A 16421-nucleotide genomic window follows, 5' to 3' on the forward strand; every position below is an offset into this window, starting at 1 on the left:
GTTCTTAAGTTAGACAAGATAAGTAAAACAATAAAGAAGAAGTAAGATATAAGAAGAATACTTGGATATACCTAATATCGAACTACATAAACATTTTTTATATGTTTAAAGTTTGTTGTTTTTTCATTTTATATTGGAATTTCACGGTCAGCAGTTTTCTTTTCCTCAACTCGATGGTAATTGGTATATAGGTACAGTTGTTGTACAAGGATACTAATGTCTAATAATATAACATTTTCTCTTAGTATTAGATTATAAATATCAAATGTGTACCTACACTTATATAATGGTAGGTACATCGTACATAAGTACATTGTACATACTACACACACAATATACAGGCCATACTGCGTGTTTATATATCAGAATATGTAATGACTGATGTCATATCATTATTCATTATATTATTTAAGGTTTTTTTGTGGTGATTGTATCAAATTCTTTGATAACAAGTACCTACTCAGTTTTGTATTGTTATTATTTTTTAATCGATTTTGATTTCATAATATTGTCTTAAAAACACATTCAATTTTATAATAATATCCATAAATAAATCAATTATAATAATTATATAATAATTACAATAATTACTATAAATTATATGATTACTTGATCCCTGAGAAATATGCTTTCCAGTTTCGAATATTATTTTAGTATTTTCAGCTAGATTTTAAATGTTTATCGAAAACCATATGATTAAACTGTTATTTTTTTAATAATAATTGTAGCGACATACACATTAAACGTTGTTGTTAAAATAACAATGATAATGGATCATAGGAATTCAATAAGTTAAGTTTAAATGTTGAACAGTTAAATGTCTCCTATGTTATATTATATTTGTTAAACATTTTTTCGATCGATGGTTTTGAATTGTTGATACATATTTAAATACTAAGTACCTACGAGTAATTATATATATTGTTTGAAATGGCATCTAAAGTATGTATGGCAATAGATTAATAAATTAGTTTAAGGCATACCTACTTTCATAATATCCAACACATAATAATTTTAATTTATTGTAATTTAATTTTTATAAATAACTTAGTTTAACAATGCATTCAATGTAATACATTATATTTTATGAAAATAGTTAGTAATTTCAACAGTCTCGTACAAATGGCGTAGTTAGGTACTATACAATTATTATAATGTTTTAAATTTGATAAAAGACGTATTTTTTTATAATATCATTAATCCTTATTACCTATTATAATATTTAAAAAAAAAATGTATGACACTATTGTAATTCAGCCCGCGAAGTGTAGATCGGTCAGTAGGAGGTAGGTACCTACTTTGCAGTATAGCCTTGTATATTTGTAAGAATCGTAGTATGAATACCTGGAAAGTGTGTCACACAAATTAATAAAGTAATGGTCATAGTGTGATGATAACAAAACAGGAAACTTAAAAATAAAAATAATACCTTCTTAATTATGGTCATGTTGTAAATTGAAAACCTAAGAAATGTGTATCAAAAAATTGAATATATATAGGTATGAAAAAAAAGATTGGGCAGAGTACTTTCTAAATGTAAAACATGGCGTATAAATTAAATATTGTTCATAAATTAAGCTGGGAACAAATAACTATAATATTACTATACATATAACTTTATAATACAATAATATTTATTATATCAGTGTTCTGTAAATTAGGTCATCTGTTATTTTTCAATGATTGGGTAACTTGCAAGACGTAGGTTTATAGTTTACCTATTTATACAATAAAATATTATATTTATTTGATATTAGTTATAGCAGTAGCCAGTTAAGGTATAGGTATTTAAAACGGTTCACTGGAACATTTAATAGGATGAGACGAATCCTATTGTATACTTAGCTATTTAATTAAAATACGCGGAACTGAAACGCCAATTAGTAATTGTTAAGACATAGATGTGTTCGAACGATAATCTATTTTTTAAATATCTATATTTTAACGGTATCTTTGCGACGGTCGTTTAAATAAAACCGGTTACAATAATTCATGACGTCTAACCTATTAATTATTATGAATACAAAGTTATGTGATTATACTTCTTTCAATAACAAATATTCAATCTTTAAAAAAATCGAATACAGTGTCATCTCTATAATAAAGTAAAATGTTTTACGTTATTTTAATTTTTTTTTTTGCAATAACATTTTACAAAACCTACATTAAGTTCATGGGTTTTAAATACCTATTATACTTTAACGCAACCTTCGCAAGGACTAATGTGGATGTTAAATAATAGTAATAATAACGAACGCATTAAACCGAGGGGGCGTTGTCCGTCTATTGCACCTCCACAATCTCGCCCATAGCTATTATAATAATACGATATTAACACGGCGAGTTATTATATAATATAATATTATTCTTATGAAATGACCAGTCTGTGTACATAGTTCGTTGGAGCGGGTATGTTGTTTGATATGTTTCGAAAAAAAACTGGAAAACATAACATTATATAAAAAACATTAATCTACTTATAATAATATATGTATTATAATCTACCGTTTATGCGTTTTACGAGCTATATATAAGTTGAACGCGTGTAATATAATAATATATATAATAGGTACCTCCTAATCATAATACGGTCGGCGACAATAATCTCGCGTGAATCCGATTCGGGACCAGAATATAATAATAATAATAATAGTAAATAATAATACGTGGACGTATATATAGGTAATATATACATAACCAATTATGTATTATTATATGACCACATCACAACAATGTCGACGTAGGTGGACACATTTACGATCGTAGGTGGTGCATTGAACTCGTTTGAACTTATTATAATATTATGTCTTACACACGATTGAGCTATCCATATAATGAACTACAATATTATATACGTTCACATATCATATTATTATATTTATAATCGGTAGGAATAGACCTATATAATATAATATTATATTATACATATTACACTCGCATAATACACTTCGTAAAAGATAAAACTATGGTTATTAATTTAATGGGGATACATTAAATTGGTTAATTAAATATTTATTTGATAAGCCAAGAGCCAAAAGCCAAGAAAGTCTGCTGTACTTTTTAACTATGTAAGGTAGGTTTTGTCTTCTATCCACTATTCACACTTGTTGCATACGTTTTTTACATTAATATGTTTAGGCATAATTGTAATATAGTACATATAGGTAGGTACTATATTGCGATACCAAATCATATACGTAGCCATGATAGGTTGGTTAGGTTAGGTACTCGTTTCAATCACAATCCCACAGCACTCAAAAGGTCATAATAACTGTTCCTAAATAATTATAAGAACAGATTTTGCACAATCTGGACCATATTATAATGTAGCCATGCAGGTACTTGTAAATGTCTGACTTCAATTTAAAGTTTTCAATTTTAATAGTTTGTAAGTATTATTTTGAATTCTAAAAATATTGTGTTGATGCTGTTTTTAAATTGAAACTATATTTCACAACTGTCATTTATTGTATCTTTTATTTGTTGTATATCTTTTTTTTCTCTTATTTTTTGCTTCAGATATAAATTTGTTTTTTTTGAATAATAGGTACTTGTTGTAGCTTGCTATGCTATAACTCACAATGTTATTATATCGATTAATAGTTTGTAACACTGAACTATCACTTTCACACAGCATATTTGGCTCAGAAATGACCAATTTCTTGTCCAATTATAATTGTGAATTTTTTTTAGGTATATTGTTATAGTTGAGAAAAACTTAATTAATTGTTGTTTTAAAAATAATAGGTACCTATCTGCGGTATTCAGTGATTGTGTGCACTGTACAGAGTTCCTATAATATACTACACAACAAAAACATAACTGAAAAGTGTGCAAAATTAATTGATTATAAAAAGCCTGTTTCATTTAGTCATGCGAGACTTGGCTATTTTTCACAATAATAGTAAAACAAATAAATAATAATAAATCTTGTTGAATTTGTACAGTCGACGTCAGAAGATGATTACGTTTCTTTCATGGTCTATCTGCGAACAAACGGTGTCTGAAAATCCGTGAGCGACGTGTTCGGGATGTTAAAAAAAACTAGGCCCAAAGATCCGATCGAGTAAATTATTATACAGTATATATAGGTATATATTTGTTTTTTTAAAGAAACGTAGGTACCTATATGGTATTATCTAGAGTCAAGGTTATTGGAGTATTTTATTATATATTTTGGTAGTTTTGTCCGATCAATGTTTTGAGAAATTACCTATGTTTTCCTCTTCAATGTATACCTATTTAGGTTTTTCAAGGCGAATGTAAAGATCGACAACAGCGACAACAGAGCCATCGAAGAAACGCGTCGTGAAATTGCAGAGGCCGAAAAAAAGCTAAGTATTTTAAGACACGACAAACTCGTGTTGACGGCTAATTTGGATTTGCTAGACATGACAATTCGTCTGAAACGAAAACCAAATTCGGGTGTCGGAAGCACCGCAGTCGACTACGCAGAGGACGACAACGAAATGATTTCCGAAACGCTCTCTCATTCCGAGCACGTATAGGTGAGCGCACGCATCGTACGCGCGGACGAGTACAAACGGCTGTGACGACGGACGTAGAACAATCGAGCTATATAGCATTAAAAAAATAAAATTATTTTACGCACTGACAACGATTCGTATTGGTCGTACTCAATAGATTACCTTTAGTATATTATACAGTTATTATTGTTTATTATATTATATTTTGATGATATACTTGCGCGCAATCCTAATATAGGTATGACGGTCGGTTGTTCACACTTGCCTTCACGACGATTTTATATTATATTCATCAGGTGGTCGTTACGTAACCATAGCTATATGTAGTTGGTACGTTTTTTTTCCGCACGGACGCCATAAATACATGTTTAGATGGTAGATCACTATGTGTTTCAATGGCATCCGCATCCGAATTTATTACATCGCGGTTGAACCGTTCATCCTTACCAGAAGCTATACCTACGCAGGAAGTGTATAATAATAATAATAATAATAATAATAATAACATATTATGATACCCAGTGACAGCTGAGTACTTAAATAGTGACGTTGTTACACTCGTTCCATGTATATAATATACTGTACAACATATATATTGCAGCGATTTCTCACGGAATAATAATACCTAATGTTATTGAATTGTTCATCGTCTGCTTCCCGAGATTGATTTTGATAAAATAACGAATTAATGATAATGAGATTATTCTAGTATCCCTATATTATAATTACACAAGTGTCATACTTTTAAATTATATTAACATCAAATTCAGTGCTCGCCTTGGCAAAATTAAAGTAAGGGGACTCTGTTTACTTTTAAAAAAAGAGCGTCCCCATCTCTTGTTAAACGTTATTGTAGCCCTCCGGGCTCAATGCCCCCACACCCCCTTATAACCCTTTTTAAATCATATTATAAAAAATAATTATAAATAATCAATTAAAAAACGATACATATAGGTAATTACTGTATGTAGGTACCTATTATATTATATATATTACAGTTATAAATAATAAACAAACTCAAACGGATAATAAAAGTAAATTAATTAATAGTTTAGTAATAATTAGTTAATATTAACTAATTTATAGATCTGCGGTAATGAAATAATCCATAAGACAAATTATGATGGTATCTCACACATTTTGATAAATATACAGAAGCAGAATGGGGAAGCGTCTCCTACGTCCCCCTTAAAAATAATAGTAGGGGTATGCCAAAATTTCTGAAAAATTAGTTGGGTACTCCGCCCCTGCGTACTCCCCCTCTCCTCCCAAGTCGAGCACTTAATGCCATTAGTAGAATTGTATACGATAAGGAACGTTACACCTTACGCTATACATATTTATTTGTAATATTATACTTGAGTCAACACAACGCAATACAATATATTATATATTATATACAATATTGAAATGCATTTCATAAAGTTAGTAAGTGGGGAACTGGAAAACGTACGAGTAAAATTTTAAACAGTACCTCGTTATAACGGCAACATTTTTAGTATATTTTCAAGTTGTTTAGGATAGTTATTGTAAATTAAAGCCACAACAGCTGATTAGATTAGACATTCAAATTAAAAGATGAATTTATTACAGGCGGATACCAGACTTTCATAATTTCTAGGGTATCATTAAAAACTGTACGTAATTACTTATTATCGTAATTAAGTATGCACTGCCTATATTTATATTAGGCAGGTAAGTAGTATGTATAGTGTGAATTTACAATGTGAAAATTAAAGAATTAATGGTGTTTTTTTTAGAATTAATAACTACAGTATTTTGTATGGTAGCCGGTAGGTATCATTTGTATATTCAGCCTCGCGTCTAAGTATAATAAATAATAATGGTATGTAAAAGAAAATTAAGCGTAGGTCATCAAAAACTATAGGTGCGTAGTTACAAGTTAATATCAAAAACAGAAATAGCTAATAAAAATTACTTATATTTAAAATGAAAAAATTGGGAAAATTTTATAAAAATATATTATCCGTAATTTGTCAAGTATTATATTTGATAATTCGCCCATTCTAATTATCGGCAATGAACAAATATACATGATATACAGCGGACGATTATTTTCACAATATCTAGAAAATCTATAGTCTACACTTTTTATTAACTTCGAATTTTCAAGATAAATATCATTGAGTCCGAACTCCGAATAGTGTTCTGACTATATAAAATCAAGGAATAAATTAATAAAAGGTTATAGATATTTTATTGTTTACTAAAACTAACATTTAGTTACGTTATCTATCTATGTTTAATAGTAAATTGTTTCAAGGCGAAAAAATTATATGAATTGAAAGTATAACAATTTACGATTATAATATACGTTGCATACTTATATGTATCAATTCGAATGCCTTTGTGATATTTTATAATATAATAATTACAGTTTGTTCAGAATCGTGTTGAGGACAATCTAATTTGCAGATTTGTGTGTCTTATCAACGATTTATTTAACGCATGAATTGAAATCATTTTTATGTTCTATATAAGTGCTTGGGTGTTTACGATTTCACGAAAACAGATTGGTTTTCTTTTGTTATACAATTATTACAGCAGTATTATAGTTGTTAACGAATATAGGACTTTCGTTATTACAATTATTATAGTTTTAGTCTGAGTAGTAGATAGTGAATATATATATTTTTTTTTTATAGGTATATAATAATATGATCGTTAATGTTATAAAATTTAACAAAATTCATCTCAGACACCTACGACCGACGAGGAACTTTGACAACCGATTTGATTTATATTCGTAGTCACATGATAAATAAAATAAATAAGTTATATTCGTGGTTGAGTTAAGACATAAAGTACTCTGTTTTCTGCAACATTATAATGATACTTTTCATTTGTAACAGACAATCTTTTTGTAATAAGTTTTCGAAAATTAGTAAGATTATAAATATAATGAAAACATAACTCTATTAATTAACTAATGTTGAAGCAGTATTAAAATCGATAAATATAGAAACTAGAAATGTCTAAATCATCTATTTTTAAACTAAACAATTTACAGATTTTTAAGCATTCACAACAAATTTTCATTAAAAATATTGAACAGGTAAATTACATTTGAAACCAACGCATAGTAAACATTGAGAAATAATACGTATAGGTATACGCTGAAATAGGCAAGAACCACTTTATAATAATTACAATATAATATCAAATTGTAGTTCAAAGAAAATATAATATTTTATACTGGTTCTAATTAAAAAGTATAAGTTCGTCCGGAACAAAAATATTATGCCAATAGATCTTTTTATATCTATTTTATAATTTTCTAATAATATTTTTGAGAACAATTTAGCATTACCCAGAGAGGACCACGAAGAGGCGATTCTATCTAATTATTCTCCAAAAATTATTTTGTTTATTTTCATTTTCATATTATTATTCATAGTATGAAATTATCATTATATGAATGTAAAATTGTGTAAAAATGTTGGTAATATATTTCAGTGCTGGATTTCGTTTGAGTATTCAGTGCAAAAAATATAAGTAAAATTGTACTATTGTATAGTGTAATAATATAAGTATAATTAATTTTTTTAAGTAAAAAGCCATGTTTTATTTAACCACCGATATTTCTTTATTTTAATATTTTATAAGTGTATTATTTCTAAAAAATTTTTTTTTGTTTTTGAATTTTAAAAATGAAATTGAAATTTACAACCGACCTTTGCTTTACTATCTTCTATTTCCGGGCCGAGTTTGCAGCAAAAAAGGTAACCACGGGGCCAGTTTATACATTTTCCCACTCAGGTACATATTATAGGTATCGACGTATCGTATAGGTATAAGGTACTAATATCTACTAAAATTTACTTACATGTTAACCATCGATATAGAAACCTATAGGCTATAGGGTGAAAACGAGTAGAACACGATATATATTGGGATAGTCGTAACGGAAATTGGCGACTTTCTCTTAGTTATTCAGATACCAATTGAACGACTTCTAGCATAATGCTAATATTTAGACAAAGTGTTTATTTTATACAGACACTGTGGTCTGTGACACGTGACATTTGTTAAAGTGCCCGCCAGCTAATAAAACGTAAAGTTCAATTCCAGAGTTCTCGTGCGGTGAACCATTGCAACGCGTTGGCTATAAATAAATAATTATTATCATATGCAGTAATATATTAGATCATATTTTATCCTTATACAGCGTTGCATAATTTCGTGTTACGTTCATTTGAAATTCACCGGCGATCTATATTATCTTTTTAGTTTCTATATAGGTATAATATTAATATGTTTTATACAATATACTAGATACAGCATACCAGCTATATATGTGCTTCATAAATGCACGAACGAGTTCGTAGGTGGGCATAACACGACCGGACAAGACACACTTTGTTCGAAAAATATTTTATCAAGGTCTATTACAATGATGATTTATAAAAAAATTACACACCGTTTTTTCCATTATGAAACATTGCTAAACCATAATGACGTATACAAAACACTGGACTGCATAATATAATATGACGTATACGCGTGTACTACACACGTGATTGTTAACATAAAAGCACCAATGTGATTAAAACGGTTTTTAATTTTAGCCGATCGATGTGTCAGAAAAAAGCATTTAAAATTTTAAACATTGACTCCACCTGCATATTGGTAGGTAATTAGTAATTAGAAATTACTAATTACGATACTAACATATATAGGTTAGAACAAATATTTTGGTTTGGTAATTTCAAAAGTATTATACTTTTATTCGTATATAATATGGTTATAAATTATAATATATAAATATACTTAATTTTATGTGTGGGGTAGATGGTCAGTCACGTAATTAGAAATTTATCTTAGGAGGGGATGGAAATTTTTTTACACAAAATACTATAAATACTAAATACTAAATAAATAAAATAAATATGTGTAATAATTACACATACATACTAATAAAATTAATAATACATTTTCAAGCACAGTGGTGTGTGGTAGCTGGAAATAGCCAAATAGGTACTATAATTTATCAAAAATCCTAAAACTAATATATACACAAATTTATTAAATTTTGCTTTAAAATTCTACACAATTTAGTAGGCCTACAATATTATAATATATTTGGCATAAATTCACTTTAGTTTTTAAAATTTTTTTTTTTTTTGAAACAAATGTGTTTCAACAAGTTAAGAACGATGGTGCAAAAAAAATTGCGGAAATCATTATTTTGAAAGTTTTATCCTTCCAAAGTTTGCGATTTTACGTTTGCACGCATACCCAACGACAACACTGTACATTAGTGTTGCGCACAGTGCAAATAACAAATTTTATTTATTTTTTTTTTACGTATTTTAACGAGTTAAGAATGATGGTGAAATTAGTAGTATATTTCTGTTTTACCGGAAACCCTTTTTTAAATTTTATCTTGTTTCAACGTATGTAGTTAACCTGCATGCTGAAAACAACAGCTAGTGAAGTCAGAATTTGGTAAGGCTGGGAATTGACGAGTTAATGAGTTAAAAGTTAAGTTAATCTTAATTTTAACTTATTGACTTAACTTAATAGTTCGGTGTTTTAATTCACTTAACTTTTATATATCTATAATTTTTAATTTGATGTTTGAAAAAATTGTCAAGACATGCAAAATAAGCATAACAATTTTAAGATAAGCACTTTCCCGCAAAATCTATGAAATATGCAAAAATATGTACATTTAAATTTTAGATCTGATATCATGGCACAGATAAATTAATTTATTTCGCACTCTGCTATTTTTAACAATAATTAACAAAAGTATGCAAATGCTAGAAGTCCCTAAGCCTACTTATAACCCCCCCCCCCCCCACTATTACATTATCGTAGAAATATCATAAGAAACGTAATATTTTATTTCGGGGATTTAAGTTTTACAGAATTATACAATAACGTCATAATATTATCGTAATTCGTAATATAAAATAAAATATAACTGTTAATGTTTGAAAATTATTTACTATATATATTATGTATATACATTTTTTTAATGATAAGTTGTACCAATAAAACATATTATGCACTATAAGTATATATTTGTAATTAAATATTAATTAGTACTAATTATACTAATTAGCGTTTAAAAAATAATTGCTCTATCATTTTCATGTATTGATGTACCTATATAGTTGTGAGTAAGTAATTATAGCATGGGGATATTTTTCCTAGGGTCGAGGACCCTTCGGGAGCAACAGCAAAATACGCATACCTACCTATACGGTTTTAGTATTACTCTCCCGCGACGGAGACGATTTTCAAAATTGTCTATTCTGACTGTAGTCTCGTTTCCACATTTTCTCCGTACCTACTCGAGGTTGTTGATAATTTTGTCAATCATGTCCATAATACTGGTAGTTTCGCTTTGGCGGGTTGTTTTGTTATTATATGACTCGGCCATTTTCGGTGCAGGTGTAGGTATATTAGTGTGCGTATAGGTAATCAGAATTGCAAATGAGCCGATTCTGAGTTTCGTCCTAGGCTGTCACAGAAAATTTAAAATACAACATCGTTTATTACTTTATTAGTCATTATTTATTACTAACTAGCGAGTAATAATAATAATAATAATAATAATAATAATATTTATTTAGCAAACAAACAAGATAAAACAATATATTCAAACAAATTATAGTAGGTTTGCAAGCTCATCCAATAAGCATAGATATGCTTGTAGACGGATGAGCTGGGTTCATGTTATGAGTACTCCATCATAATATTAATCGGCCAGCATCGGCTGGATTTCGGGTCCGTTTATTTTTTCAAGCATCATAATTTATTATTACTATTATTATAATTGGTATCCCAACTATAGTCTACTATGGTTCAGTGATGGAAAATAAATGGCACCCGAAAGACTTTCATTTTTTCATGTGTCTATACATATTTATAAACCTTGCAAACATATTAACCAGACATAAAAAATCTTTCAAGCAATATGAAGTAAAATGTTTCCAAGTTTCTAACAATCAATAAAAGTTGATTTTTTTAATAATTTTTTCTACATTATTTATAATTTGAAAAAATTATCTGTGTTAACAAAATTAATTAGTGGCACGGCTGAATTTTTTTTTTAATTGTGTCATAAATTGACACGTAGGCCAAATTCTATTTGCCATCCCTAATATAATAGTTACTATACTTAGGTACGCAAAGGTATAATATTTTAACGAGGATTGAAATAAATTGAAATAAAACTTAAATTTAAATAAATTGAAATAAAACTCGTTTTATACGTTTATAGATGAAGTCTTTTGACTTTTAGATTCTGATCGCTCCGATCGATGCGTATTGTAATTTTACAATAATTGTAATGTAATACATAATTATTATGTGTGTTTTTTGTATGTGTAGGTACACGGCGTTTTAAAGTAGAAAAATGCATGCTTCGATTTCAGCATTGGGGGTGATTTCTGATTGAAAATTGGATTTCATCGGTCTGAGCACTTTTTCGATTTTTAATATAATACTTGACGATAATAAACTTTAAATGTTATAAATTTGTCAATTTTCAATATTAAATATATTTAAAAAATTTAAAAATACCTACTAAATATACGCTCCGACCAATGTGAAATAGACTCGTTGAACAATTCAAATATTTTTTTGCCACGCCTGCACTGAAAGTTTAGTTTTCGATGACAGTTGAAGCGTTGGAAAGCAACGTTTGTCCGTCGGTAAAGTGGAAATCCCCAAAAGTACCGGGCGATAAAGTGGAAATCTCCAAAAGTACCGGGCGGTAAAGTGGAAATCCCCAAAAGTACCGGGCGATAAAGTGGAAATCTCCAAAAGTACCGGGCGGTAAAATGGAAATCCCCAAAAGTACTGAGCTCAGATATCACGCGTATCCTCTGCACAAGCAGACACTAAAATCTATACTATGGTACTCATAAAACATAAACTTTTGGTTACATCTTATATTCATATTATAACCTCCTTGCATGACGCGCAAACATTTTTCTTTCACGAAATTGTTTTCGTATAATAATTTGGTTGTTGCATAGATCCCCGCATAATGCATTGCCGTTGCCTTGATTACATATTTTTTTATTCTTATTTTATTTCAATATAATAATAATTATTTTTATTGAAATCTATACCACGGTCTTTACAAAACATAAACTTTTGGTTACATCGTATAATATTCATATTATAACCTCCATGCATAACGCTTAAAATAAATAAAACCAAATCGTTTCTCTCATGAAATATTGTTTTCGTAGAATAGTCTGGTTGTTGCATAGATCCTAGCCTGAATTTCCTTTGCCGTTGTGGCGCGATCAATGAACGCACAGGCGTGACAAAAAATAGTATGTGTGGCTCGTGCGGGAAGGCAATTTCAGTCTTGCCCACGACTGAAATAGCTCACTTCCCCCCGCCCTTGCCACACAATACATATACTATTAATTTTTTTAAATCCTATACAATTATAAGTATCTTAATTTTTGTCCGACGTTTTGACGAAAAATTGATAGGGAATGCTACGCTCTTAACAAAAATAGAACATCTTACGACTTGTGAAGGGAGGCTCTGCAGAGGCTCCTGTCTTCAATCATCACAACCGTTCCAGTTCTGGAACATCGTCCATAGTTGAGGGACTGTAATAGACGCGCCGCCGCCCGCGCGACCTGCATGGTCAAATCGACGAAAGTCAATTCCTGGTAAAAATTGTGTACCCTAGCTGTGTAATCTCGTTTTAATTCATTCGTACTTGATGTTGTTGAAAATTTTATTTTGTTAACGATGTCCATAATGGCTGGTATATATATCGACCTCTTATTTAAATTTGAACGCGGATATTTTTTATGACAATATTATCTAATTATTAGTGAAACCTTTCAGTTATAAGATTGAAAACTTAAATTTCTAATAACTGACATTTTGTATGCCAAAATTCATAATAATTGAATAGTGAAACTGGTTACCTATTTTTAAGCATTTTAATTATCATGAAGTGAACCTAAAATTACGAATGGTCCATAACCTTTATCTTAGATATTTTATTATTAAAATGAAAAAACAATTATTTTTTTTGGAATTATTATAAATTTTGACATACAAAATATCAGTTATTACAAATTTAAGTTTTTAATCTTATAACTGAAAGTTCTCACTAATAATTAGATAAGATTGTCATAATGTTACCGTTCCAATTTCTGATTAAAGCATACGAATTGTATTTTGCTAATGCTGTTGGTAACAAAACTATTATTCTTAGAAATTCAAAATAATAATTACCTAGCTAGAGCTCAAGCTTGGGAAATTTTCATTAAATTTTAATATTCTTTTTTTTAACTGTTTTAAAAAATACAATCAACAAAATGGTTATCTTAGAAATTAAAAAAAAATTATTTGTCTAAAAAAAACTTTTGATAATTATTAGCATTTTTGAAAAAAAAAAATCGAATATCATGCCATTCAATCAGAATTTCCATACTTATTAGTTATTACTGTAAAAAAAACTGCAATTAAATATATTGATTTTCCACGGAGATACTAGGGTGATACTTAGGGTGATACGGGACTTCTGGGATATACTGTATATTATAATCACGGTCATAGGCGGATATTTGATCATATCCGTGGGGGGGCTTAACATTTTTACCATATTCATTAGCGTTAACACATTATTAGACACTTCAACCTGCAAGCTAGTAGCTCTCCTACTTTATTCTATCTGAGGCCCAAAATATGTATAGGTTTTATGAACATAAATAAATAAATATTTAAAGCTATTAAATATGTTTTTTATTTTAATGTTATAAATCTATTTTTTTTTTCAAATATATCTATAACAGTATCGGTATTAATATATTTAGTTATGTTTTTTTCAATATACAATATTGATGTGTTGTTGAACCGCTCCTGCAACATGGAAGTTCGAAGCCAAGTTTTGATTCGACGCATTGCTGAAAAACTCCTTTCACAAGTTGAGGAACTTATTGGTTTTGTTATAGCAACTTGAAATAATTTGTATAAATTAGGGAAAACACTTTTTGTTAAAACCTTTTTTACATCATTTAAAGATATATATTCTTCGTCAGTAGACTGCAATATGCAATTCTTTACCACTGCCATTTCTGACTTCAGTAAATCTTTAGATACACACATCAAATCCTAAAAAATATATAAAATACAGGATTACTTTTAAAAATAGAAAACTAGAGTGTAAGTAGAAATTTATTTTTATAAACGATAAATGAATACTTACTTTATAATGATCTACAAAAAAAAAAACGCTTTCCTCAAAGTTAAGTTGACAAAATTGATCAACAGCTGTAGCCATTTGGAGACTCAGGAGAAAACCTTTTTTCCAGATTTACCAAGATAGCATCAAATACAGGAAAGAAAGCATTTTTTTTTGAAATAACCTTCAGTGGTTTCATTAGTTTCATTGATACTATGTTCAGCACTTGTGGTTGCAGTGACATCAAAATTTTTAAAAATTGTTGGCTCTTGTCTTTTTCTTTTACATCCTAGTTAAGTAAATATTTACTTAAAATTAAGAATTATAAATAAATATATATGTATAATCAAGGCTCACCTTTAGATGGTGTTTGTATTGATATGTCATGATCTTTAGCAAAGGTTTCTATTTCACACCAAAGCTGAGAAAAATATTCTGTTGTTCTTAAAATTTAAAAAATCATCATCACACCTTGAATAATATTTTTAGATTGACCTAAGGTTGCAGTTTTTTCTTGAAATTTGTTGGTAACGATATTAATATGAATTAATACTTTATGTAAGATAAATAAATAAACTATAAATGGTCCACTTTTTAAATTTGCTAATATTCCTAAAACAAAAAAAAAGGACTATCATTACTTTTTATTAATTTATAAATTATTACTTATTAGTTATTATAATAATATATTAATATACCAATTGCTTCGTTTACTCCTCTATCATCTTCATTTTCGATTTCTTCTTCTAAAGCTTGAATAATTGCTTTATAACTTGCTTTAACACACTCTATATTTCTATAGCGGTAGTTCCATCTAGTGTCACTGAGTCTAATCACTGACCTATGTTTTATCCCCAGATTGGTTTGAATCTCAATTAAATGTTGATTTTTTTGACGGATGTGAAAAATTTATGTATAGGGATTCTAAAGTGTTAAACACATTCCTAGGATAGGATAACATAACGGTCTTATCAGCGGTAATTAAGGGGAACAGTGGAAAATAAATTCTTACAAAACAATATTTTTTTTTTATATTTTGATTATTTTCTACAATTGTATCAATATTGTTTGTTGTAATTGAAGTAGAGATACTAGAACCTTCCGAGGGGGCTTGACTACGTTCTGGGAGGCTTAAGCCCCCCAAGTCCCCCCCAATATCCGCCTATGATCACGGTCTTAGAAGATAAAAGTCCATATTTAGTCCATAAAAATAACCCCGAATGCCTTATGTTCCTAATCTCAAAATACGTCTAACCGGCAGCGCTTTTGCGGCAATTTGGTAACCGTTTTTGCCTCATTAAGAGGAAATATTGTAATTGGCGGGAGGGTGGGAATTGTCGGACCATATCTTCTAAGACCGAGTCTGCCGCACAGCTCGGCTGTCTAATCGTATAACACAGTAAGTGACATTCTTATCAAATTACGTTTTATTGGCCTAGATTGTTTGAAATGTTGTGCTGCGTTTATTATACCCACTCTTGTTACTAACATCCAGTTAACCACTAAGATAAAATAAAGTATCTCCACTTTTTTTTATGCGTTTATCTAAAAACAAATTATAAAACACAGTAGGTACGTTTAGTGTACTTGCTGTGTTTTATCATTGTTAACTTATTTTCTTGTAAATTATCTTACAGATTAAATAACACAGTATATACTTTTAAATGTTACATACTGTGTTTCATAATTGATAACTGATTTTAAAATATTTAATTATATAGTTATATTTAGCCTAC

The 16421-nt window shown here is 29.0% G+C and overlaps 1 long non-coding RNA gene and 1 pseudogene across 1 annotated transcript; one reads left to right on the forward strand and one right to left on the reverse strand.

Annotated features, from left to right (window-relative positions):
- The first annotated feature begins 763 nt into the window (after positions 1-763).
- Positions 764-4508, forward strand: LOC132952013 (uncharacterized; annotated as a pseudogene).
- Positions 4509-14806: 10298 nt separating this feature from the next.
- LOC132952997 (uncharacterized) lies at positions 14807-15601 on the reverse strand. Its single transcript, XR_009665543.1, has 3 exons — positions 15384-15601; positions 15043-15297; positions 14807-14974 (listed from the first exon to the last, which is right to left on the reverse strand). It is a non-coding gene; the product is annotated as an uncharacterized LOC132952997 (long non-coding RNA).
- Between the last annotated feature and the right edge of the window lie 820 nt (positions 15602-16421).

Source organism: Metopolophium dirhodum, chromosome 9 (assembly GCF_019925205.1).
Source record: "Metopolophium dirhodum isolate CAU chromosome 9, ASM1992520v1, whole genome shotgun sequence".
In the NCBI taxonomy this organism is placed as follows: Eukaryota; Metazoa; Arthropoda; class Insecta; order Hemiptera; family Aphididae; genus Metopolophium; species Metopolophium dirhodum.